This window comes from Megascapheus bottae, chromosome 2, assembly GCF_031878675.1.
Source record: "Megascapheus bottae isolate mThoBot1 chromosome 2, mThoBot2.hap1, whole genome shotgun sequence".
Lineage (NCBI taxonomy): Eukaryota > Metazoa > Chordata > Mammalia > Rodentia > Geomyidae > Megascapheus > Megascapheus bottae.
The window spans coordinates 73,707,215-73,733,163 of NC_143510.1; the positions used below are offsets into that span (position 1 = coordinate 73,707,215).

At 38.0% G+C, this 25,949-nt stretch overlaps 1 long non-coding RNA gene and 1 other non-coding gene across 2 annotated transcripts in view; one reads left to right on the plus strand and one right to left on the minus strand.

The window, feature by feature from the left end:
* Positions 1-25,949, minus strand: part of LOC150067321 (uncharacterized) — a 444,788-nt gene that overhangs the window by 335,871 nt on the left and 82,968 nt on the right. The gene's annotated exons all lie outside the window — the stretch shown is intronic.
* LOC150067324 (U6 spliceosomal RNA) lies at positions 24,257-24,363 on the plus strand. Its single transcript, XR_016534680.1, has one exon. It is a non-coding gene; the product is annotated as a U6 spliceosomal RNA (small nuclear RNA).

Below are 25,949 nucleotides of genomic sequence, written 5' to 3' on the forward strand. Positions count from 1 at the left end.
TTCCATGAAATGGTCCTATTAGTAAGGTGCTAGTTATAATAGCAACGGGAGCTGATAGACAAGCAGCAGACCTGAGATCTATGCTCCCACCATTGCTGAAATGACTCTAAAGGATTGTGGGCAGAGTTCATTGTGAAATACAGCTTCAAGATCTGCCTGAGATGAAGGAGCAATCAGAGAAGAACGCTACCAAAGGACAATGTAATCAACATTCCCTATCTTCCTTTGACCATATGGTACGGGTGGTGCATTAGTCAGCTTTCCATTCACTATAACAAAATGTCTGGTATATCACACTAAAAAGAGAAAAGGGGTTAACTTGTGATTTGGGGGGTTTCAGTCAATTAATAAATGGCCCCGTTGCTTTGAGCCTTATAGGAGGAGTGCATAAAGGGACCATTCATGTCATAGAGATGAATAAAGAGAGAAATGTTTGTGTCTCACAATGCTCTTTGCAGGCACATCTATAGGGACATAAAACTTCTTTTGAGGTCCTTCTTAAAGTTTCTACCACCTTCGAATAACACCAAACTGATGATCACTCCTTTAATGGGATTTTAGAAGATAACCCAAAACCAAACCATAGCAGTGGGTAGTAAGTGGGAGTTGTACTATTTTTGGCATAAACACAATTGTATATATTTATTAAGTTGGTCCTACATCAGCCTCTGCTCCCACTCCCAAAATTACTATGTTCTTTTCTTCCTTTTCATTGGTTGCTTGTTTGTCTACTGTTTTTTGTTCGTTTGAGACAAGGTATTGCTAGGCATCCCAGACTCTCTTTGTATTTACTATCCTCTTGTCTCAGCCTACCCCAGTGCTGGAATTACAAGCATGTACCACCATGCCAAGCTCATTATGTTATTTTGAAAGGTAACCAGAAACTTATGAGAGTTCAATTAATTTAGAAAGTTGAAAACCAAAATGTTGAATCCCTTTCATCTTTCTTTTTTTTTTTTTTTTTTTGCCAGTCCTGGGCTTGAGCTTGGGTTTTCTCAAGGCTAGAGCTCTACCACTTGAGCCTCAGCACCACTTCCAGCTTTTTTCTATATATGTGGTACCGAGGAATCGAACCCGGGTCTTCATGCATGCTAGGCAAGCACTCTAACCACTAGGCCAAACTCCAGGCCTCATCTTTCTTTATTAAATTTATATACTAGACTAACTGTACCCACCAGAAATTGTTGTGTAGTCCTTTTTAGACCATCTTCACAAAGATATTTAAGAGGATAGGCTGTGTGCATAATTTTATTTTGCCTGAATGGAATGTAGGGGAATAAATCACTACTGGTAAGATGTCATTTTAAAATTTCTTTTGAAATGATAGTATTGCCAGTTATTAGGAAGTAAAAAAAAAATATTGGCCTCATATCAAACTCTGCTAACCTTTGCCATCTATCAAGAGAAGTATTCTCTGTGTACCAAGTTCTGCCAAATGATTTATTCCCTAGGCTAGCCTTGTAGTCATATTAACCATACCTGCTGTTGGTTCCACATGTGTATTCCAAGATCACTGCTTCCTCTCAGCCTGCCTCTCAAAGTCCAACTACCACTTCACATCTCCAAAGCCCAATTCCACACTTCTAACTTAACCTTCTCTCTATATATTATCTACATCTACATCCCCCTTAATATACTTTTCCTTCTTTCAGTTTTTGACAATGTCTTTTTTTTTCAGGCTGGATCCAAACCCAAGATGCCATTGATTTTTCCTTTCTAACAACCTACTCCTGGTCTGTCCACAAATTATGACAATCTTGAAAACATATGAAGAATTAAACCACACTCCACAATTCTCATCTACCACTAACCTAATGCACACCACCATTGCATCTGTTTTCTTGTGAGTGCCTCCAAAGCAACACCCTTGCATCTACCTTTGCCCTCATTGTGACTTTTCAACATACCAGTCAAAGGGATCCCATTAAGACAGAAGTCAGATTGTGGTTTTTCTCTGCACCAAACCCTCCACTGGCTCCTTTCCCATCAGAAAGGCTTGAATATGGTCCAAGTTTCAGTCACCTTGAACTTCATGCCCTTGACTCTCCCATTTGATTCCTTCACTAGAGTCATGCTGGTTTCCTTAAATGCATGTTCCTTAAAGGCATCTGAAGTATGACTTGACATTTCTCCTGCCTAGAGAGCTTCTGCTTCCACCTCCAACATTGTCTTCTCCTATAGTCTTTATTCACATTTTGTTGGTGAAAAATGCTCTGGTCATCATACCTAACAATGCATCATCGCATATGCATACCATATGGCAACTCCATTCTTGACCTTAATTTTTTACAGTATTTATCATGACCTAATGTATATGTGTGTGTTTTTATCTATTTAACTTAGCCATATCTAACACTAGAATATCCCCATGAACGGTATTTTTTTAATCTTTGTGTTCATGTCTGTACACCCAGAGCTTTGAAGAATGCACAAATATATGAAGATGTTTTAGAAACACCGAGAATAGAAAGCTTTAAATGGAATAATTCAAGAAAATATCCACAATGGATGTAGGAATCCAAAAAAATGTAGTACCTATATACAATGGAATATATATGTATATATATATATATATATATATATATATATTGAAACGAACTCCCAAGATATGGAAACAAAGTTTTTTTCTCTTTTTCTTTTCATTTTCTTTTGTTTTTAGTTTTTTGTTTCGGATGATTCTCTCTTCTTTATGTTATCTATGTTATCCCTTCAGTAAGGGAAGGGAAAGGGCACAAAACTCAAGGAAAAAGGGTGAAAAGCACAGCAGTAGAGCTCACTGGACATTAATGAAAGTAAATTATTCAATTCATGGTTGGAGACAGGAAGGACGGAGAGAATGAGGGAACAGATGACACTGTGTGAAAGGAAATGTACTCATTACTTGAATCATATAAATGTAACCCCTCTGTGTATCACCTCTATAAAAATAAAGTAATTTTTTAAAAATATCCTAGCATTTAAAGACTTGAGTTTACAAATTGATACGAGACACTCTAGTGATAAACATACTCACAGCAAGATTCAACATTATGAAATTCAAAAGTAGAGGTTATGCTTTGCTTTATGTTTGGTCATCCTAGGGCTTGGACTCTGGGCTTGGGTACTGTCTCTAAGTTTTTCAGCTCAAGGCTACCAACCTATCCTTGAGCCACAGTGCCACTTCCACTTTTCTTGTGGTTAATTGAAGATAAGAGTCTCTCGGGGTCTTTTGTGCCAGGGCTGGCATTGAACTGTGATCATCAGATCTCAGCCTCGTAAGTAGCTAGGATTACAGGTGTGAGCCTGGCTTAGAGGTTGTTTTTGGGGTTTGGTTTTTTTTAAGACACAAAAATGGCAAGTAATATACAAAGAACTAGGACTCAGATTGTCATTAATCTTAGTAGCAATGTAATATATTATGGGGAAAAAACATGGTGAATATGTTTATCTCCAATCAAAAATGCCATATCCAAATAGATTACATTTAAACAGGAAGGTTAAATGACTTTAGGGCAAGTAAAGAATCAAGCATGGCCAGGTAGGGTGGCTCACACCTGTAATCCTAGCTGCTCAGGAGGCTAAGATCTGAGAATCTCAGTTCAAAGCCGGCCTGGGCACTAAAGAAGGCGAGACTCTTATCTCCAATTAATCACTAGAAAAACAGGAAGTGGGCTGTGGCTCCAGGGGTAGGTGGGTAGCCTTGAGCTGAAGAGCTCAAGGACAGTGCCCAGGCCCAGAGTTCAGGCTCTGTGATCTACAGAAAAATAAAAGAATCAAGCATGTAAGGTTTTGGGTTTTTTGTTTTTCTTTTAATAGAGGCTGAGGATTGAGCTCAATGGAAAAACCTAAGCCTAGCATGTGAGAAGAACTAGGTTGGATCCTCAGCACTGAAAAAAGTAAAAATAACATAAATACATAAACCTGAATCCTATAGTAGGGGCATCAGGAGTGCTCAGAAAAGGAGAGAGGAAGAACAAACAAATGCAACCATGGCATTCAGTATTCACCCTGTGGAAAATGAACTATGCGACCTGTAGGCAGGGATGGGAGCAGGAAACTAGGGGAAAGCAAAAGGAATGATGTTCAAAAATGCAAATGTACTCATCAACTCATTTATGAAATGGTAATCCACCTATACAACACCATAATAATAATGATAAATAATTATTTCTAATAAAATTAGTACATTTTTTTCCAGTCTTACAGCTTAAACTCATGGTATGGGTGCTGAGCCTTTTTGTGTTCAAGGCTATCACTACCTCTTGAGACACAGCTCTACCTATGGCTTTTTCTGAGTAATTTATGGGAGATAATAGTCTCACAGACTTTCTTGCCCTGACTGGCTTCAAACCTGAATCCTCAGATCTCAGCTTCCTGAGTACCTAGAATTAATTACAGGCATAAGCTGCTGGCACCCAGCTAATAGAATTACCTTTAAAAACAAAACAAAACCCTACTTTTACAGAAAACCCTCTAATGTTCTAAGTGGACTGACATCTATAGCTTTCTTTAATAAAAAATATTTTCATACTTCTTTTTAAAATATTGCTGCCCCTTCCCTCTGCACCTTCTCTCAGAAAGCTATTAGAGAACTAAAAGTGTGTGAACGCCCTTGTAATACTTAGATGTAGCAGAGTGCTCAATTTTAACTTCCTCCTTTTCTAAACTTAAGACTTCCCATCTGAGTTATGAATTCCTGAGTCCAGGATCTTCTTTGTGTTTCAGCACCTACCACATACCATGCACTCAGTAACTGTGGGACATAAGTATGGCAAGGCCCAGGGAAGGGTAAGAAGTTCATTCCTAAAGGACTTTTGGGAGTTTTGTGATTCCCTGGCTTGTTATATCTAAAGTTAATGGAGAAACCTAATGCCAAAGCTGACTCAGATCTTTCAAGATGATATGACACATCAAAGTTTTCTCTTCCTTGAACTTCTCAAGTGTATTTTCTACCTGACTGCTCTTTGTGGCAGCTCTATTTTGAAGTGGCAATTTCTATCACTTTCTTTGAGAGAGAATTGTCTGTTTTGTGTTTCTGTAAGAATAGAATAAAATCAGATTTAAATACAAACTAGACGTTGAAACTAAAAGAAAATTTTTCTGATTCACGGTTTCCAATTTACCTATAGAAAAAATACTTTTATTTCTCAAAACTTTTACCTACTTTCATCAGTGTAATTTTTTTAACAAATTAGACCTTTAATCCTTTTCCTATTTGCTAGTCTTTGATGCAGCTATTTTTCCATTTTAATGCAGGAATTTTGAGAAAATAAGCAGAAGACGCCATAGAACTATCATATGTTTCCCAATCTCAGACCTTAATTTTAATTATGGCTGAGCAAGGACCAAATGCAACCCTAGTAAATGTAAAACATCTGACTATTACAGCTTTGAGATTGGCCAGATCACAATCAACTGGAACTTCCTTCTTCCTAATTTTAATTTCATTTGAGAATTGCCCATGATAATTTGACCCAGGTCTCTTCACAAAGTAACATTATCTTAAAGTTTACAATTTCATTAACCTGTGATTATGAAAGGGAATATTTACAGGGCCTCCTTCTTGACTACTCAAGCTGTCATGGTTTTCTTACATGGGTTAAGCATCTTTTACTTGTATTTACTTGTATTTGTGGCAAATTCAGTGTGACCAATGTAGCTGGATGCAATATCCTCACAGAAAATCCAGCAAGGAGTTTTTCTTAAATCATTCTAGGAGACTCATAGATTATTGGTTTCTAAAATAAAAAATATGGAGAAATTGTTCTGAACAAATTCAAATTTAAAAAAATTAATTAAAAATCATCTAAAAACTTACATGACACAGACTTGCCAGAATGAATAAATGTTAGTCTTACTTTCATAATCAGAGGGAAAATATGTGAAAATTCAATCTGATAATAACTTTTCAAATCTGAGCTAAAGCTCAGAATAACCAAGTAGGAAGTTTTAAACACTCTATTTTCCTAATCATGAGTAGTTAATAACATTTCCAACTCAGAAAGAATGATTCTTTGTGAAAAACCTTCAAAATATCATGGTACTAAATATGGAATTATAATTACCTAGAAGATCAATTTAACATTGTAGAAAATTATTATGGATTTGTAGTATATATAATATTTATCACATATAATTTTAAGTGTTGTATAGTTTAAATGGAAGAAGCCATATTACTATGTGACATCCAATTACTAGAGAAATGTTTATAACTCTTTTGTAGATCAAATTTAAGAAAAATAATATAATTTTTCCTTAAATATCTATTGATAAATAATAACTAAGTACAATAGTTTTCTAATGGCATAGAATAAAATGTTTAGACATAAAAATATATTTTATCTTTTACAGTCATATCTACCCTGCAAATCTTATAACCTAAAACTCAAAGGGCAAGGAAATATCTATAATCGTTCTGTCTCCAACTAGAGTAACAGAATAACGTTGGCTATATTAGTTGTTTAGTATGTATTTGTTGAATTAATTCTATATAGAATAATCTAAGAGGCAATATTAATTTATTACCATCGGCTTCCATTTGCTCAGGAATATTAAGTGATTTTAAATATATAATCACCACTTATTAACATGAGTTCATCAATATATCATCTATGTAAGATAAATATAAACAGTAAAAAGCTAATTGAGTATTTGCTGAGGACTTCTATGCACCAAACTCCATTCTAAGAACTATGCACTAAGAATTAATACAGCCATGAACAAGCTGATAGATAGAAATCTGGACAGGGTTTGTTGGTGGTAAGCATTTAGTTCAAAATTAAACACAAAAGTTAGGTAAAGTGTTTCACGTGGTGTTGAGAGAGAAAATTGCCTAGACTAAGATACAAGAAGTTGGAAGGTCAGGGTGACCCCAGCAAGTAGAATCAAGAGGAAAGAAGAGGAAATGAAACTGAAAACAAGCCAGGCACTCGGAAGCTTTTCCTCTAAGAGGAGAGCATTGATTTGAAGGTTTTGTGCAGAGATCCAACTTAGACTGTAATAGGATCATTATGGGTGAGGGGCTATGAACACAGCTCAAGATAAAGCAAGAGTGCCGGGCAGGCGCAGTGGCTCACCCCTGTCATCCTAGCTACTCAGAAGGCTGAAATCTGAGGATCACAGTTCAAAGCCAGCCCGGGCACTAAAAGACCTTGAGACTCTCATCTCCAATTAGCCACTAGAAACCCGGAACGGTGCTTGGCTCAAGGGATAGGGTGGTAGCCTCCAGCTGAAGAGCTCAGGGACAACACCCAGGCACAGGGGTAGGGCAGTAGCCTTGAGCTCAAGACAGTGCCCAGGCCCAGAGTTCAAGCCCCACAACCGGCAAAAAAAAAGAAGATTTAAAAAAAAAAGATAAAGTAAGAAAACAAATAAGGAAATAAGGAACAAGCTATTATGACCACTCAAAAGAAAGGTAATAATAATACTTACATTATATTCTTTACCATGTGCCAAGTGAACACTTAATATTTATATACTCTGTTATTCATCTCTCCAACCCTGTGACGTAAATATTAATATTAATGTTTAGGTGAGGAGAACAGGCTGATTATTAAAGTAACTTGTGTTGTCAGCTATCAAGAGGCAGTTACAGGCTCAGGTGAAGTATGTCTGCCAACATCTCCACTGTAGTTCCATTATGTATTTTCCTCCACAGCTTGCAAATGTTTTTTTTTTATCATAATTAGCGTCAGTACATCCAGAGATTAGGTCAGGGCCCACTTTCAGGGTGATATGAGAAACCAATACTTTGGCTCTGTTCTCTACTTTCTTACACCGTGAATCCTGTTTCCTAAGGCTCAAAACAAGAGGATTATCTATAGCTAACCTGATACTGGATCATTTTGTCTCTGAATATATTGAAATGACAGACAAGGTAGTCATTGTTGTCTGTACTTGTCCTTTCACTCACCTGAGACCCTAGCTGGGGAATTCTTGAAATACACTTTGCAAGGAACAGACCAGATTAAATGTCTGGGTACAAGGAAAAAGCATTGACAGCCTAACAGTCAGTCTCTTCATTATAAAAAAGTATAGTATAAATTGCCTGACTTGAGGAACTCAATTTTCACTTTTTTTATAATTCTTGGAAGGACAAAAAAAGAAAAATAAAACAGTAGAATCACAGTCATGCATTTATTAACACATGGATGTGAGTACAGGAAGATGATTTGCTAATCAAATCAAGTTGCCACTCTGGACAATCTACTAAGTGAACCAAATGCTTTAAATTCAGTCATAATTAGCCAGGTGCTGGTGGCTCACGCCTGTAATCCTAGCTACTCAAGAGGCTGAGATCTGAGGATCAAGCTTCAAAGCCAGCTGGGGCACAAAAGGATCTGAGACTCTTTTCTCTAATTAACCTCTAGAAAACAGGAATTGGGACTTGGCTCATGGCTAGGGTGATAGCCTTGAACTGAAGAGCTCAGGGACAGCACTCAGGCCAGGCCGAGTTCAAGCCCCATGACCCACCAAAAAAAATCTTTTCCATGGCTTTAAATCTTCAGTGATAAAAACTTAGGAACACGGGGCCAGAAGTTTGGCCTAGTGGTAGAGTGCTTGCCTAGCATGCACGAGGGGTTCGATTCCTCGGTACAACATATATAGCAAAAAGCCAGAAGTGGTGCTGTGGCTCAAGTGGTAGAGGCCTATCCTTGAGAAAATCCAGGGACAGTGCTCAGGCCCTGAGCTCATGCCCAGGACTGGCAAAAAACAAAACAAAACAAAACAACAACAAAAAAAAACTTAAGAACACCATTGAAGCATAATTAGCAGGTGACATTTATAACACCAAAATCTGGACCAATTCTCTCCATCCCAAGCCACATTAAGAAATGTTAGGGGAACAATTCAACTCTCCATTGAAGATTAAAATTCAAGTCAGATTTACTTATACCCAATGATCCTTTAAGACCAATTTGTACTTCCCTGTATATGAACATGAAAAGTTTTAGGATGACTTCAAAGCACCAGAGATCAGAGTCTTGACTAGAATATGGAGTTACTCAAATAAAGAGCTTTGCACAGTGGCTTCTCACACTGTTATTACACAATATCATGAAGCAACTCCCTTCTAAAAACCTCATCTCCGGCTAAGGCCTGAGTCATACATAAAATCACCGGTACAGTCCTGGGCAGACTCTGAAGCAACTTCTTTAGAACAGGACGTTCCTCTTCCTTGAGGCAACAGGTTAGAGACTGAGAGGGTTTTCTTTTTCTTTTCTTTTCTTTCTTTTTTTTTTTCATTCTTATTGAAAACATCTCATTTGCTGCCAAACCATACGTAAGGGAAAGAAGCAAGGTCTGCCCTCAGAGGCTCCTCAGAGACTGAAAGCAGAGAATAGCCGGACATACACACAGTATGAAAAGTCTAAATTAAACAATGGCTTTACAAGAGTACCTTCCCATGTGACTTTGAATCAGAGTAAAGGGACGTTCACAAAAATCAAAGCAGTAAAAGGGACCTTTATTTGGAAAGTACTCATTAACAAGACCAAACCAAGCTTTAAGAATATGATCTGTGAGGAGGAAAAATCCTTCTGACCACGAAACCCAAGCTTTGATTTCGACTAACACATAAAGTAAATAATAATATCCACTTACAGTTCTAATGTTTCCTTTCAGTTTACAAAGCACTTTCCTCTATATTATTTTATTTTATCCTCAAAACATTCCTCCTCGGTACTGAGGCCTGACCATTCCCTTTCATGGATTAAGAACTCCAGCCTCAGCCAGCAGACAGGATTTCCTCAAGGTCACAGTCCATCAATAAAAACCCAAACTGAAAGTTTGGTCTCCAAGTCCCTAGAGGAACTCTTTCCTCTACTCTATATTTGGAGTTAGAAGGTCGTAATTCAAGATCATCATATCTGCTCCTATGTTCATTGGGGAAATTCTCAAAACATCCTGGCTACCCAAAAGTTTGACAAAGAGATAGATCCAAGAACAACAACAACACCACCCAACTTCAATCTGTTTTCCATCTGTTTTTTATAACAACAGCAAGAATCCCAGATTATTTTAAAGACAAACAAATCTAAAGTGAGGTTGTTGTAGTTGTTGTTAATTCAGTACAGTTAAGATCAAAGGCTAAAGCCATCAGGAGCTTCATTGACCATTTGCTGATGGATTTACATGAAAAGATAGATACTGTCTGGCAGTTCATTTTCAAATAACAAGGAACACAGAGTAGAATACCAGGGAGAATATCTGACAGGCCAGTCATTGCCTTCTGCCCACAACTCAGTTTCAAGAGTCCATCCTGCTTATACCACATGATGCTCATCGCCTAACTTGATGGGGAATAACTCCCCTATGGAGAATCCAACCAAAACTCAGCAAAGTCAATGTTCTGGCCTGGGAATACCAGATTTAGGCTAACATTTGATACAGGGAGATGAACTCAGTGGGCTGGGAACACACTGACAGGTACAGAATCAAATTTAGGGCTCGTTCTACTCAAATAAAAATCATATCCAAGCAAATGGCAAAAGAGAGCAAGAGCAGCCATGAGAAAGGTAGTTGGCACACAGCTGAGCCAACAAGAGCATGACGAGTCAGGAGGCCAGCTGCCCAGTGAAAGGTATGGATCCAGTGACTGAGTTTGCAACTCAAGGGCCTCTTGAGGCCTGCTGTACTTTTTCTCCTGCTTCCAAATGTTTTAGAGATGCCCTAGTATTTTCTCAGCAAACTCTTTGGCTAGACAATCTGAATGGGTTTTTTTCACCATGAAGGCTTGCCTTAAATATGACAAACAAAAAAGGCTGGATATTAATTATAATAATAAGTATGGAAAGGTAAGAACAAATTAAAAGGTCAAGGAACAAATTTAAAGCAACACAGTGAAGAATGAAGTAGACAAAGTAGGTATTCAATTAGAGTTGGGTGAGGTTAACCAGATAATTCTCTAGAAAGCAATAAACTGAATTGAAACTGAAGGCATGACTCAAGTGGTATAGTACCAGCCATGAGTGAAAAAAAGCCAAATGGAAGCAGGCAGCTCCCATTTGTGTGTGTTCAACACACAAACACACACACACACACACACACATGACTGAATCAAGTTTGGAAAAAAGGGGATTCATGCAGGGAGAAAGTTACTTAGGAAAATATCTGCAAAGAGACAATTTAAAAAATTAAACTACCAGAACTGAATTCAGAAATAAAGTAGAAACATAGCCTAAACTTTCATGTTTCAAAAATTTTGTTTTCAAACTATTAGAATACTTTGAAACTCAATAGAAATAATTTTATTTATAAATTTTGTGGTTTTCAAGTCCAAAATAAAGTATCATCAACATCTGGTTGATTGCTGTCAATTTTCAGTCTATCAAGTCTTTACATGTTCAAGTCCTAATTTTTAATATGAATTTCCTAATTCATAGCTTAAATACAGAGAACCACTCTTATGAATTAACAATTTGACCTAATATTTGTTATTAGTCCTCATGAGGCATTTCAATACAAAAAGATATTTTACTTGTTTTAATTCTGAGTATTTGTTTTTGCCTCAAAATATATTATATATGTATATATATGTATCTTATTAATGAAAAATGTGTATATACATACTATAGCTATATACATATATTTGTGTACATATAAATATATATTTATATTGTTTATATATACATATATAGATAGATATGCATGCAAGTATGTATTCTGGGTGTATATACTTATATATACATGTGTGTATATGTGTGTGAGATAGATAAACCTTCCAAAAAGCCATGTGGAAATTTCACAGCCCTATGTCATTTCAGACAAATGCTATATGCCACCAGCATATAATTATTCACAAAAGTAAGAACAACAGAGCTATAGCAACCAAAACAGCTTGGTACTGGCACAAGAACAGGCCTGAGGACCAATGGAATAGAACTGAAGACCCAGAAATCAACCCACAGACCTATGGTCACCTAATCTTTGATAAGGGAACCAAAAAAAAAAAAGAATAGAATGGAAGAAAGACAGCCTCTTCAATAAGTGGTGCTGGCAGAACTGGTTAAGCACCTGCAAAAAACTAAAGTTGGATCCTTCTATGTCACCCTGCACCAGGATTAATTCCAAATGCATAAAGGACCTTGAGGTAAAAACAGATATCCTGAAAATTTTACAAGAAGGAATAGGAGATATAGTAGATCTCCTTGGTACAGATCGAAACTTTCTTAATAAAGACCCAGAAACACAACAAATTAAAGAAAGTTTGGACAAATGAGACTGCATTAAACCACAGAGCTTCTGTATGACAAAGGACATAGCTAGCAAGTTAAATAGAAAGCTCACCGAGTGGGAGATCTTCACTAGAAGTACAACAGACAAGGCCTCCTATACAAAATATAGTGACAGATAAAAAAATATGAATCTCTACAAAACAAATCTTAAAAAAAAAACAATCATCCCATTAAAAGTTGGGCTAGAGAGTTCTCTGAAGAGGAAATAAGAATGGCCTATTTACACATGAAGAAATGCTCAACATCTCGGGCCATAAAAAAATGCAAATTGAAACAACTTTGAGATTCCACCTCATTCTAGTTAGAATGACCATTATCAAGAAATCTAATAACAACAGATGCTGGCGGGGAAGTAGCCAAGAGTGATTGCTACTACACTGTTAGTGGGAATGTAAACTCATTCAGCCTGGAAAGCAGTACGGCAGTTCCTCAAAAGACTAAACATAGAGCTCCCCATGACCCAACAATTCCACTACTTGGCATTTACCCAAATTTCCAGAAACAAGGACATACTAAAGCCACTAGCACAATGATGTTCATTGCAGCAATATTTACTATAGCAAAGATATGGAACCAACCCAGATGCCCCTCAGTTAATGATTGGATCAATAAGATGTGGTATTTATACACGATGGAATTCTATGCAGCCATCAGAAAGAACGATATCATCCCATTTGTAAGGACATGGAAAGACTTGGAAAAAATCATAAGTGAAGTAAGCCAGACTCAGAGGAACATAGGCTCCATGGTTTCCCTCATTTGTATTAGTACACGTCTAGGATTCTCCTAGCAGAGGATTGCAATGGCTCAAATCTAGGCACATAAGGTCATATAGGATGAGATTAAATTAAATGATTTCTAGGAAATGGAACTAAGAGGTTTATCTTGTGTGATCGTTGTTCTTAATGTACTGTTATTTTTCTTCTCTTTTGTTGCCCTTTGGTTAATCTCATATTGTTACTGTATCTGACTTTGTTACCTGGTATATTGTATATACAATTATTTGTTTATTTGAAATAGGAAAGGGAAGGGGGAAAAACAAGATGATTGGGAGAGGGTGGGAGGAGGGAAATGGGGATAAAACCATGAGAAGGGTTATCAGTGTATGAGAAGTAATGCACCTACTACCTGGTAAATAACTGTAACCCCTCTATACATTACCCAGACAACTAAAAAAAAGAAAAAAAAAGAACAGGTAACTAATGGGAAAGTCAGAAAATGAATATGAACAGCTGTTTTATAACAGAGTGCTTCCTTAAGGATTGCCCGAAGAAGACATAAAAGCCATGGTAAAACCAACTACAAGTGCTGATAACATGATAATAACTGCATGTGGGATAAGGATGAGTTTCAAATTTACTAAGTTACTTTTTGAGGTCAATTGTTTGCTTGACAACTATTTATGGATCTCCTGTTACGAGCCAGGCCCTGGGTATATTTTGCTGAAGAAGAGTCTCATAATGGATTCATGGATTTCCTGTTATGGACCAGGTTCTGGATGTACTTTGCTGAGTACTTACCTTCTAAAGAGGCATGGGACCCCTTACAAATAATCATTTCACTTCATCTTCCCATTCTTTGCCCTGTATCTTCTCATGTATAGGCCCTTTCCATTGGGACTGACCCCACCCAGAGCTAGCTCATCCATATATGCTCAGGGTACACACATGCATGCATTTTTGTCTAGTTAACTTCTGATTTCTCAAATCTTAGTGGCAGTATTACCTATAATGGGAAGTTCATTCGTAATTCCCTTGCTTCTGATTAAAATATTGCATCCCTGTGCTTCCATATGCCCGGTGTTACTGTAATATATGATCTGTAGTATTGGTATTTATTGTGAATCTATTTTATAAAGGCAAGAACTTCCATCTAGATTCACAATAACATCCCAATATATGATCCTTAAGTGAAACAAAAATGAATAAAATGCTGACAAGCGGTAGTGGCCGATAAGCTCACAAAGGAAACCATCATAGATATTGAACACAGTAGATTTTATGAAAACAAAAAATACTTTAGTATGAGAGAAGTAGTTCACATCAGTAATACCCACCATGCAGGAGATGCAGTGTGATGTGAGAAGCACAAATAGGGTCAAAGTTGATGCCAACTCTCTCAAAGACTAGAGATATGAAAAATAATTTATCATCATTTAGCACCATCATATGACTATTGAAATAAGACTCAATATCAAAAGTGACTAAAGTGAAAACAGCTATGGTGTGACTCAAGTAGTTTTAGTTTGGTAATTGAAAATATGATTCATCTCACATTGTTTTAGGCAATTAGGAACAGATTTCATTTAATATCTCAGTCACTTAAGAATGCTACACCCCAGCTAGGTGCTGGAGGGTTACACCCAAAATCCTAGCTACTCAAGAGGCTGAGATATAAGGATGCCTACATCAGTTTACTACTCTGATTTAACAAAAGTCTGATAGTAGAGTCAAAATCTTTTATGTTGATGTAATGCACATGAAAGCACATATGGACACACACACACATACTCCACCTTAAGAATACAAGTTTCCTTTGGGGAATTCTTCAGATATGTCAGCTCACTGTTAAAAACACAACCCATCTAACATATCACATAACTTTTGTTCTTTTGATCTTTTTTTTTTTTTTTTTTTTTTGCCAGTCCTGGGCTTGGGCTCGGGGCATGAGCACTGTCCTTGGGTTTTCTCAAGGCTAGAGCTCTATCATTTGAGCCACAGCACCACCTCTGGCTTTTTTTCTATGTATGTGGTACTGAGGAATTGAACCCGGGTCTTTGTGCGTGCTAGCCAAGCACTCTACCACTAGGCAAATTCCCAGCCCAACTCTTGTTCTTTTGAGAAAACACATTTTTTTCTTTTGTCTTCGTGAGGCTGAAAACCAAACCCAGGACCTAGAGCAAGCTAGCCAAGCATTCTACCAATGAGCTGCATCCCCAGTCCCAAAATAAATAAATTTCAATCTCATGGAGAAAAAGAATCCATTTTAATAGTTTCATGAGTGTGAAATTTTAACAGATGATGCTAAATAACTTGTCACCTCTCTAGGACCTGGCTTATGGTGCATTATGTTGGGCAACAGCCGAACAGCCTGGTCTCCTGATTTAAATGCAAGTGAGAGATATATTTGGCATGTCTGTGACATTGAGGAAGAAGTTTTAATTCATTCTCAAGTTGCTGTTACACAACGTGAACTACCAGTAAGAGAAGGAAGATTATATAGCATTTTGCCACTGTCATTAGAAAGGAGTGTTAATGGAGTAAGTAAAGGAGGAATGAGCCCTGTTTCTCCATCATGACTGATCCTTTTGCAGATAACAAGAAATTTGGATTTACTTGCGTAAAAAGACAGAACTTCTTAACACAAGAAGGTCAGGAGAGATTGGGGAAGTGTCTGTACAAATTTAAAGCAACCAAGGGAAACTGAACATCCTGAAGTCTCCAGTAGAGTTTCAAAAATGGGGAGAGGACTTTCTAAAGCCAAGGATGGATCTTCTAAACCTTAGAATCAGAATCTGACTAGGCCAGAGCCTGCATCATGTAATTCTCACCACCTGAGTTCACAACACCCAACCAGCCCCCTGATCTGTATGTACCCTGGGCAATTTGAAAGCCAGTGTGCGTGCACTTAAAAGTTAGAGCAATGGCTATCCATTTTCTTCATTGCTATAGTTGTTTTTTTTTCCATATGCTATAGTTGTTTTATTGCAGACTGATAGCAAATGATTCTTTGCTAGTCTGTAGACCACACTTTGAGTAGCACTGGTCTGAAACTCTTGGATATTATGATTCCTCTGACTGTGATTCACTATAGGGATCAAGGAAAGTGATTGGATTAATAGGTGAAACTTCTGATGCTTTGTTTTTATAGGTTGCTGACAAGAGTCATGGGTGCATGTCTGTGTGTGTGTGTGTGTGTGTGTGTGTGCGCGCGTGCGCATGCACGCGCGCGCGTGTGGCTTAGTTGTTACTAGGGGATTAAGAAGGATCTGGCTTCATAAACAGACATAGAGCTGCCCATTTGTGGTAGCCTTGCCTATTTTTTAAGGACATTTATCTAGAGACAAAGATATATGATTACTGCAGGGATTTCATCAGGATCAGCGAGACACTCACCCTCTCTGCCCTTAATTTTATTTTTTTCATATATTTTTATTGTAATTAATAGAAGGGTTACATTATATTCACCAGATAGAAGGTGCATTAATTTACATACATTGATACCCTTTCTCATGTCTTGGTCCCCATTTCCCTCCCCCCACCCCACCCCTCATCTTGTTTTCCCCCTTCCCTATCCAATTTCAAATAACCAAATACAAATATATCCAATATTCTGCTCTTAATTTTAATAATTTGGTTTCTCTTTCTCGGTTTCCCAAAATCAAACCCCATAAGTGTTATATTATTATATTATGTATTATAGTATTATATTACATATAATATATAACATATACTGCATATGTTATAATATATATTAGCCTAGTGTAATTCCTCAATAAAATACCTAGCATGACAGAGAAAATGACAAAAGCCAAAAGTTTTCTCCCTGAACTAAAACTGGCAGAATCTATTAGATGTTTCTGTTACATCTAACAATGGAGCTGGATTTAAGCAGTTCAGAAGCCTATATATCTGCTGAAACAATGTGTCAAACACCTTAAACTCTGAAGAACAAATTGGGAGTCCCTTGGAGTTTTCTTTGTTCTTACCCCAATCCCTTATCTCTGATAAAGACTCACAGAATGGGATCCCACTATTCTCTGGCATTTTGAGATAGCTAAAATCCATCCGCTCATCCTCTTGCATCACCCTTCAATCAATACCAAGAAAATAAAATAGGTTTAACACTCTGGAAATGGATTGGTACAAAAAGCATTCTAGCCATTTGGGGTTTTTTTGTTGTTTTTTTGTTTTGTTTTGCCAGTCCTGGGCTTAAGCTCAGGGCCTGAGGACTGTCCTTGGATTTTTCTCAAGGCTAGAACTCTACCACTTGACCCTCAGCACCACTTCTGGCTTTTTCTAAGTATGTGGTACCAAGGAATCTAACCCAGGTCTTCGTGCATGTTAGGCAAGCACTCTACCACTAGGCCAAACTCCCAGCCCCTAGCCATTTGTTCTTGACATAGGTTTCCAAGTACTGTGATCTATGGATGGCAGAAGAGTTCCCAAAACAAAGTTCACAGAAGAATGGCAACATGAAATGATTTTCACAGTGAGCTTGTGAACTAAGAATTTGGTGGAGAGGCTATACATAGCTCCTTTCTCTCCATGTTTGTAGTGCATGTGACAATTCCAAATATTTTACAGGAAATAATCCTGTTTAAGCTTTTATCCATCATTGCCCAAATTCTGCAAAATAAACTCACATAACAATATCCTGCATAACAGGTATTTTACCACACACACACACACACACACACCTTAGCATTTGCTAAGAGGATCAGCAATGCAGAACTTAGGGGTCAGGCCACTTTTCTTTTCTGCACTCCGAGCTTCCCTAAATGAGTATCTGGCTTATTCTGAAAAGTGGCCAGAAGTCCTGCTTGTCAAGTAACTAACATGATTAGTTATTCTCCAGTTTTGATCTAAGGAGAGAATTCATATAGCTCCTGTCAATCCACAATGTCTGGTTGCAAATGTTAAGTTCAAAAGAGAGGGGGAACTTCTCTCTAAGATAAATAAAGAGGAACATTTTAAAAGCTCATAATTGGTACATAAATATGAGAAAGGAACATCATCTGAAAGATTTCAAGGGAAATTGTTCTCTAGAAATAATTGACATACACATTTTTAAATAAATAGTAATGTAATACAAATAGGATAAATAAACTTAAAAAATAAGTTCCATAAAAAACAACCCCCACGCCAGACACTGGTGGCTCATGCTTGTAATCCTAGCTACTCAGGAGGCTGAGATCTGAGGATCAGAGTTTAAAGCCCACATAGGCACCAAAGTCTGTGAGACTCTTATCTCCAATTAAGCACCACAAAAGTGAAAGTGGCACTGTGGCTCAAGTGGCAATGCGCTAGCCTTGAGCTAAAGAGCTCAGGGACAGTGCCCAGGCTCAGAGTTCAAGCCCCATGGCCAACAAAAAACAAAACAACAACAACAAAAATACCTCCACCAAACCAACCTTTTCTTCCTTCTTTCCTTCCTACTTTTCCTATCCTTAAAGTACTAGGACCTGAGTCTACTGTCTCTCATGCATGCTAGACAAACACTGTACTAATAGGCTATATCCACCAGCTCTATTTTAAATTTTTTTATTTAAGGTAGGGACTCAATGAATTGTCTAGGTTGGCCTCAATTTGCAGTCCTTCTCATTCTTCTAAATAGTTGGGATTACAGGCCTATGCCATCATACCCAGTTTGGATGCATTTTTTTAATAAGTAAAGAATAACTAATTTTCTTCATTCGCCAAGATAATATAATCCTGACACTGAAATCGCACAGACCTCTTACACAACAGACACACATCTATATGCACATAAACACATACAACTACGGCTGCTGACATGTCCATTCCAGTGATAATCATGGTTGAAAACCTCCAAAGTATAATTCAAGTAGGTATTAAAAGTAGATTTATTCCCATAGCACAAAGATTTTTGTAGCCTGATATCCAATGATGGACAAAGAGCAATAAAATTGAAGTCTGGTAGATGTGTGGAGCTTTTATTATCTTTTCTTACCCTTTTTTTCTTTAGAAAGGGTTGTTTATTTGTATTTTTTCTTGTGTCAGTCCTGGGACTTGAACTTAGGTTCTGGACACTATCCTTGAGCTTTTTTGCTCAAGGATAATGCTCTACCACTTGAGCCATGGCTCCACTTTACATATTTGGGTGGTTAATTAGAGATAAGAGTCTCATAGACTTTCCTGCCCAGGCTGGCTTCAAACTGCATTCCTCAGATCTCAGCCTCCCGAGTAGCTAGGATTTCAGATGTGAGCTATCAGTGTCCAGCTCCTATCCTGTTTAAAAGCCATTGTTAGAGCCCTGGTGATATGGTTCCTAAATTTCCCTCAGCAGAGAAGATAGACGAAGCTGCTGGAAGATAAAGTTGTTCCTCGTTACTTGAGAGCCTAAGCTCCCTGGAGAGAAGATTTGAAGCTTCTCAGAGAAGTGACCTTGAAAGTAGAAAATGACACTGTTCGTTGCTTTGTACTAGAAAGAAAGAAAATAGAGACAACAGATCACAGGGAGTGGAAGCCAAAGCAAGGCTCTGTGGTGGCTCCTAGAGAGACCATGAGACTTCAGGATGAGATGGAAATAGGGGAGGCCAGACCCTCAGTGAAGGACTCTAACATGCCTAGGTCTCTGGCATTTGGAAACAAAATGAAAGAAGTAGAGATGGGAAGAAACCATGCTACCAGGATCAGCCTGAAAATAAAAATCTTCCTGTACTGAAATTGCAGGAAGATTTACAGCATGCCTTCACCCAGAACTATAATGGGGAAGTAAGAGCCAACTGGGAATGTAGCACCTTGGTAGAAGACACTGAGTGTTGTATCCAGTACCAGCTATTTTTTCTTAATCAAATATATACACTTCTGTAAGTAAGGTCTACATACAATTGTTTCAGTGTTGCCCATCGCAGGAGGTACAACAGTGGCTCCATAAAAATACTGCCTTGTGATGTCATAGACATCATGTTCTCATACAACTTAAATCACCTGAAGACATGTATCCCAGAATATGATTCCCCTGGTAGGCTGCATATGACTATATGTAATACACAGCAGCATAGTCCAGGTCCTGGGACTCACCAGACCACAGAGATGAGATGATCACTAGGGATTTGCAGTTTACTTCCTGCTAGGAACAAACTCTAGGTGCCCTGGCTCTCCAGTGCTGCCAGGGGCTGCAGCTTCATTGACGTATCTCAGACACTGATTTCACTGTTTTATCCAAGTCCAGAAATCTTTCGCAAAGACCCATAAGCTTGTTCTCATTCCTGGACCCAGATATTTTCAAGAATTATTTTAATGCTTGAAATATTCTTCCTCTGTCATTTGCCCGAGAGTGGTACCTTTTTCTCTTAGTGGAATTCATTAGGGAGTCTTTTCAGGTACAACCTATCAACAAAGCACATAAAGAAGACATAGATAGCAAATAACAAATATTTAGGGTAAACAAAAATCAAAGGCTACATTCCCTGTAGCCATAGTTTTAAGCATCCCACAAACCAATGAATTTACTCAATTTTTATAAAATTCTTATGTGATTGGTATCTCCACCATGCCACCTGGAGCTATAGGCTTAGAAAGCTCTGTTTCTCTGGCATTAGGATAATGCAGGATTTAACCCAAAGCTTGTACTGAGTCATCAGAGAGCTACACTTTCTTGCAAATGAAATCAGCCAAAGTATTTTTATTCTGAGTCTCTGATGAGAGGTATGAATGTGGGGGAGGGGTGTGGAAGACAAGTCTTTTTCTTTGCTTCTCATCTCATCATAAAGTGAACATTCAGTGCTATATATTACTTTCCACAACAAAAGCTGAACATTTCAATGGAGACCCATCATGAATTTATACCATCCACTATAGGATAATCAATCCTTGATTTTGTACTTTATAGATTTTTCCAAAACTGCCTCGACTAAATTCTCTCCCCCATTTTTTTATGTATTTGTGATGACTATGTTTATGTGTCAAATTAACAAGGCTAAGAGACAATGGTAAATCATTATTTCTGATATATCTGTAAAGGTATACCTAGAAAAGGTGAGTATCTGAATTAGGAGAGGGAGAAAATAGGGCCGCACCAGGGCATGTGTGCATAGCTCATCCGCTGAAGGCACCAATAAGAGCAAAAGGTAAGAGAAATGGAAATCCACTCTCTTTGCTTGAGCTTGGACATCATCTTCTCACTCAGAAATCAGTGGTCCTGGTTCTTGGGCCTCCAGATGTAGACAGACATTTAGACCTTTGCCTTCTGTTCTCTTCCAACTCTCTAAATTTTCAACTCAGAATGAAATTCTCACATTGGTGGTTGTCTTAGTTCAACAGTCTTTAGACTGGGACTGAATTATACCACAGGCTTTCCTGTTTTTCTAGCTTTCGATAGAATATCACAAGACTTGTTGGCCTCTGTAACCATGTGAGCCATTTCCTAGAATTCCTTCGTGTGTGTGTGTGTGTGTGTGTGTGTGTGTGTGTGTGTGTGTTATGTTTCACTGGAGAATCCTGGAAAATACTGTCTCATAGTTGATTTCACATCTTGTGGTATGTATTACTATATCTTTTCAGTGCCTTTCCCTTTCGTGGCACAGCCCCTGCCCATGTTATTTCCATCTTCTGTTGGAAAATATTCCTCTCTTCATGCTACTGCATAATTCAGAAGAAATACTAAGTACAATAACTCATCCACAGATCAGAGAGGCTCATTGTAACTCAGGCTAGACACTCCAGAGCATCAGAGAAAAAGAAAAAGAAATAAAGGACTATCCTTTTTGGTATCAAGGCTTAAGATCTGAGCCTGAAAACATAATGGGGGAAGTATCTTCATATAGAGAGCCTAATGGAAGACATGTTAACAAAAACAAACAAACAAACAAAAAATGTAGGTAGAAGGCAGCAAGCCTTTAGAGGTATCTGAGTCTCTGTTTTCAGAGACTATACATGCCCAATGATATCCTTGGCCTTTCCTCTTGTGTAAGTGAGCTCAAGTTGCATTTCTGTTAGATGGATATAAAAATAAGATAGAGTCTCTAATATTCCTCCTATTCTGGGTAAAATATAGAGATGAATCATTAGCTCAGTCCATTTTTTTCACCTGATTAGCAAATATGGCAAATAAACAAGTAAATAAGCTTAAATTTGAAGAAACTCTGAAGCATTGTCTGTGTGAAACTGGAGCTGAGAGGAGGAAGGACGAGATGCCTGAATTCCTCTATCCTGTTGGAGAGATTTGAATGCTAGTGCCATCCTCAAGGCAGTGCAGCATTCTGTATCTGACATCGTAGCCATGCAGGAAGGTCTTCCACAGGCTAAAGCTCTTCTTTGCTCTTCTAGCTCCTAATTGGTGGTGAGTTCACCAGGGTACCTTCACTTCAGAGAGCAGTAGGATGAAAGGAAGTGCAGTGTGGTTGAGTCAAAGACAGAGGCCAGACTCCCTCCTCTCAAGTCTAATTTCCAGGCAGAGAAAGGCTAAGAGGGAAAAGATTCCCAAACCAACTGGCTCTTCAAGCCTTAGCTCCCAGAGGAAGCCTGGAGGCCCCAAAGATGACTCTACAAACAGCTCAGCCACTCCCCCACTGCGCTCATATTTTCATGAGGCAATAACAACCACTCCTTGCTCTGGTTTGAGTCCAACAATCCTTCCCTTCTCCTCTAATACCAGCCTTCTGCAGTGAGCTCATGTCCCTCCCTCTCTCTTCCTCTGACTCACAATACTCAAAGCTTTAAGAAGTTTTAAAAAAACAAAAAAAAAACAAAAAAAAAAACCTGTTGGATCAGCCAGACTAGAATTACCAACTTCCAATAGGCCAGCCCTTCTGTGAAAGTGAATGTCACTTTCATTGTTCCAACTAAGGCTCTGAGTTACTTAACTTGGTCATGAAAACCTAAAACCCAACATGTTTTTTACCCTGCAGAAACAGTAGTGTTATATGTCTTTAAAAGGAAAAGAAATGTCTGTACTAAAACAAAAATTAGGATTTCAACATCTCAAAAGGCTCATCATACATGTACATTTAAAACTAGTGTCCTTTATACAGTTGGGAGTTTTGGGTGAGTTTGTTGTCTGGTTTGGGTTCTTTCCCCTCCCCACCCCCCTCCATGTTGCTTTTGTTTTGTTTTGGCAATGATGCAATATGTTTTAAAGGAGCCAAACCCAGAAATAAATAGCCATCGATGGTGGGGGGAGAGGGTACCATGGGTCATATTTATCTATACCTCCGAAACACCACCACAGTGCCTATGTGTCTTAACTTATCAACACATTTTTATAGAAGTTACCATAACATGATTTGCCAATGGAGAACAAGAAAGGAAATTAAGATCTGTAATAAAAATTAAACATCACATCCTAGGAAAAAGAGGAGGAGTAAAGGAATTCTTGTTGCCAAATCAGGAAATAAATTGCTATAGCTCACATTTTTCCTCAACTTTTCTTAAGTACCTGAAGTTCTAATCACTTTTGCAGAAAAGAGTATATATATTATGTTATGTATGTATATATTCTATAGTCTATGTTTTGTATAAGAGGCTTTTGAAACATATGAAAGCATAGGGATACACACACACACACACACACACACACACACACACACATTTCTTAGATATCAAGACAAAATGAAAACATTTTAAAGAGGTCTATATGTACGCCAGTAGTGAGGTTTGAACTTAAAGCCTCATGTTCTCTCCTCAGTCTGCTCGCTCATGGTGACACTCTACCACTTAACCCATACCTCTAGTCTGGCATTTTGTTGGTCAGTGAGACACGGAATCTCACAGACTTTTTTCCATAGCTGACATAGAACCTCACTTCTCCAGGCCTCAATCTTCCTCGGTACCTAGAATTATAGGCCTGACTCACTCACCCAACTTGTCTCTGTCTTTTATAAGCAATATCCTTAAGATCAAATTGATATTCTGCTACCCCTCTCTTCCTAGCCACAGAATACTAAAATAAGAAGCTCTGAGGGCAAGACTCTGGTCATGTTCATTTTGTTTCTGACCCAGTGATGTATTTAGAGGCTTTGCTACAAACTTCTTGTAAAAGATATTGTAAACATATAAGAGTACACCAGGGGGAAAAAAGCTATGAGGAGGGGTGGGGTAGGTAGAAGGACTATGAGTTAGTTAGGGCCAGCCTGAGCTACATAGTAAGACCCTTACTCAAAAACAAACAAAAAAGAAACAGGGACTACTATATTGGCCCAAATTTGAACATGTTCTAATTATCGGACAGTCTATAAAGAAAAATGTAATCAGACATAAAGTGGAATCATACTTTTTCCTATGGTGTTTCTGGCCATCAGGCTTTGTAGATGGCTTAGGGAGGTTTGGTTAGCCTTGTCCATAAAAATATTAGCTTTCATGCTCGCTTCGGCAGCACATATACTAAAATTGGAATGATACAGAGAAGATTAGCATGGCCCCTGCGCAAGGATGACAGGCAAATTCGTGAAGCGTTCCATATTTTTAATAAAGTATTCTCTAAATAATAAAAAAAATATTAGCTTTCAATTACAAGCAATGAATGCACCCTTGCATTTCTTTTTACCTGCCCCCTTTCTTTTCCTACTTATTCGGATTCTCAGACAATAAATTCTCCATAACCTGTCCTAATAGCTGATTTAAAAAAAAAAAAAGGACTGGAAACACAATTATATGGCTGGCTGTGTTAGTATTTTGGTGAGTTCTTGGGGGAAAAACATCATCCCCAACAAGTCAAATTGAAAACAGGCTAGCAACTTGCACCAAATGAAAGGTGAGAACGAGGGAAGAGTTAACATTATCTAAAAAGAAGTGAATTCATTACCTGACTTTTGTGACTGTAACACCTCTGTGGATCACTTTTATAATACCATTTTTTAACAAAGTTAGAGAAACCTCTAGGTTATTATATACCTTGAACTCAAAATAGCCAGTTTGCTGTGGGTTAGAACTTACATTTTGAAATAAGAGGCAACTGATTCTGTTGTCATTCTTTAAACTTAACTTTCAAATTCCCTAGCATGGGACAGGAGCATGGCCTAGTGTAAAAGTGCTTGCCTAGCATGCATGAAGCCCTGGGTTTGATTCCTCAGTAACACATACACAGAAAAAGTCACAAGCGGCACTGTGGCTCAAGTGGCAGAGTGCTAGCCTTGAGCAAAAAATGTCCAAAAACAGTGCCCAGGCCCTGAATTCAAGCCCCAGGACTGGCAAAAATAAAAATTCCCTCACATGGCACTGCTTCAACTAATTCATGTATGTAAAGAAAAACCAAACAAGGTCAAAGCTCAGAATTAGAGACATGAATGTACTAATGAAAGTTGCATAGCCAGATGATGACAGAGATGGAATTTTTAATCTTATATGCTACTTTGCTACTTTGCCTTGAATAAAATAAAGTAGACTAGATGCATAGAAAAGATTTCCCTTTTTTTTTTTGAGGCAGGGTCTTAACTAAGTCTTACGAGAGAGCGTATACAAGACTAGTCTAGAAATTAGAATTTGTTCCTACCATATCCTGTCTCTCAAGTTCTGAGATTATAGGCATGTGCCTCTGTGTCCAGCTATGATGTTTTGAGACCCCTTGATTCTGAGATTAGAGAGAATTTCTATAGCCATTTATTGAGTGATTTAGTTAGGGACATAGTGCAATTCGTTATTTGACTCCCTCCAAACTAGGTTCCAACTTGTCTTGGGTCATTCTGTTTCCAATTCACCTCATCAGTCAACATTAGCTAGTCTGATCATTCTTTCTATTTGCTTCTGGCATGTGCTTTTGTATTTGGAGAGAGAGTGCTTCTCATGTTCCAGTAATTCACACCAACTCCCATGTCTTAAACAAAGCCAGGCTGCAAAGGACCTCAAAAGGAAGTCAAAAACTGCCATGATAGCTCCCATATTGGTGGCTGCTCTCTCCATTGCACACACAGCTGCATGAACATAATGCGCCATCCCAAATTTAGCATAAAATTCATTTGAAAGACTCTTTCATGTCCTATCATCATCTAGCTGGGTAACTATGTGGGCTTTTAATTTTCCTCTTTAAAATTTTACACTATCTGAAAATTAAATC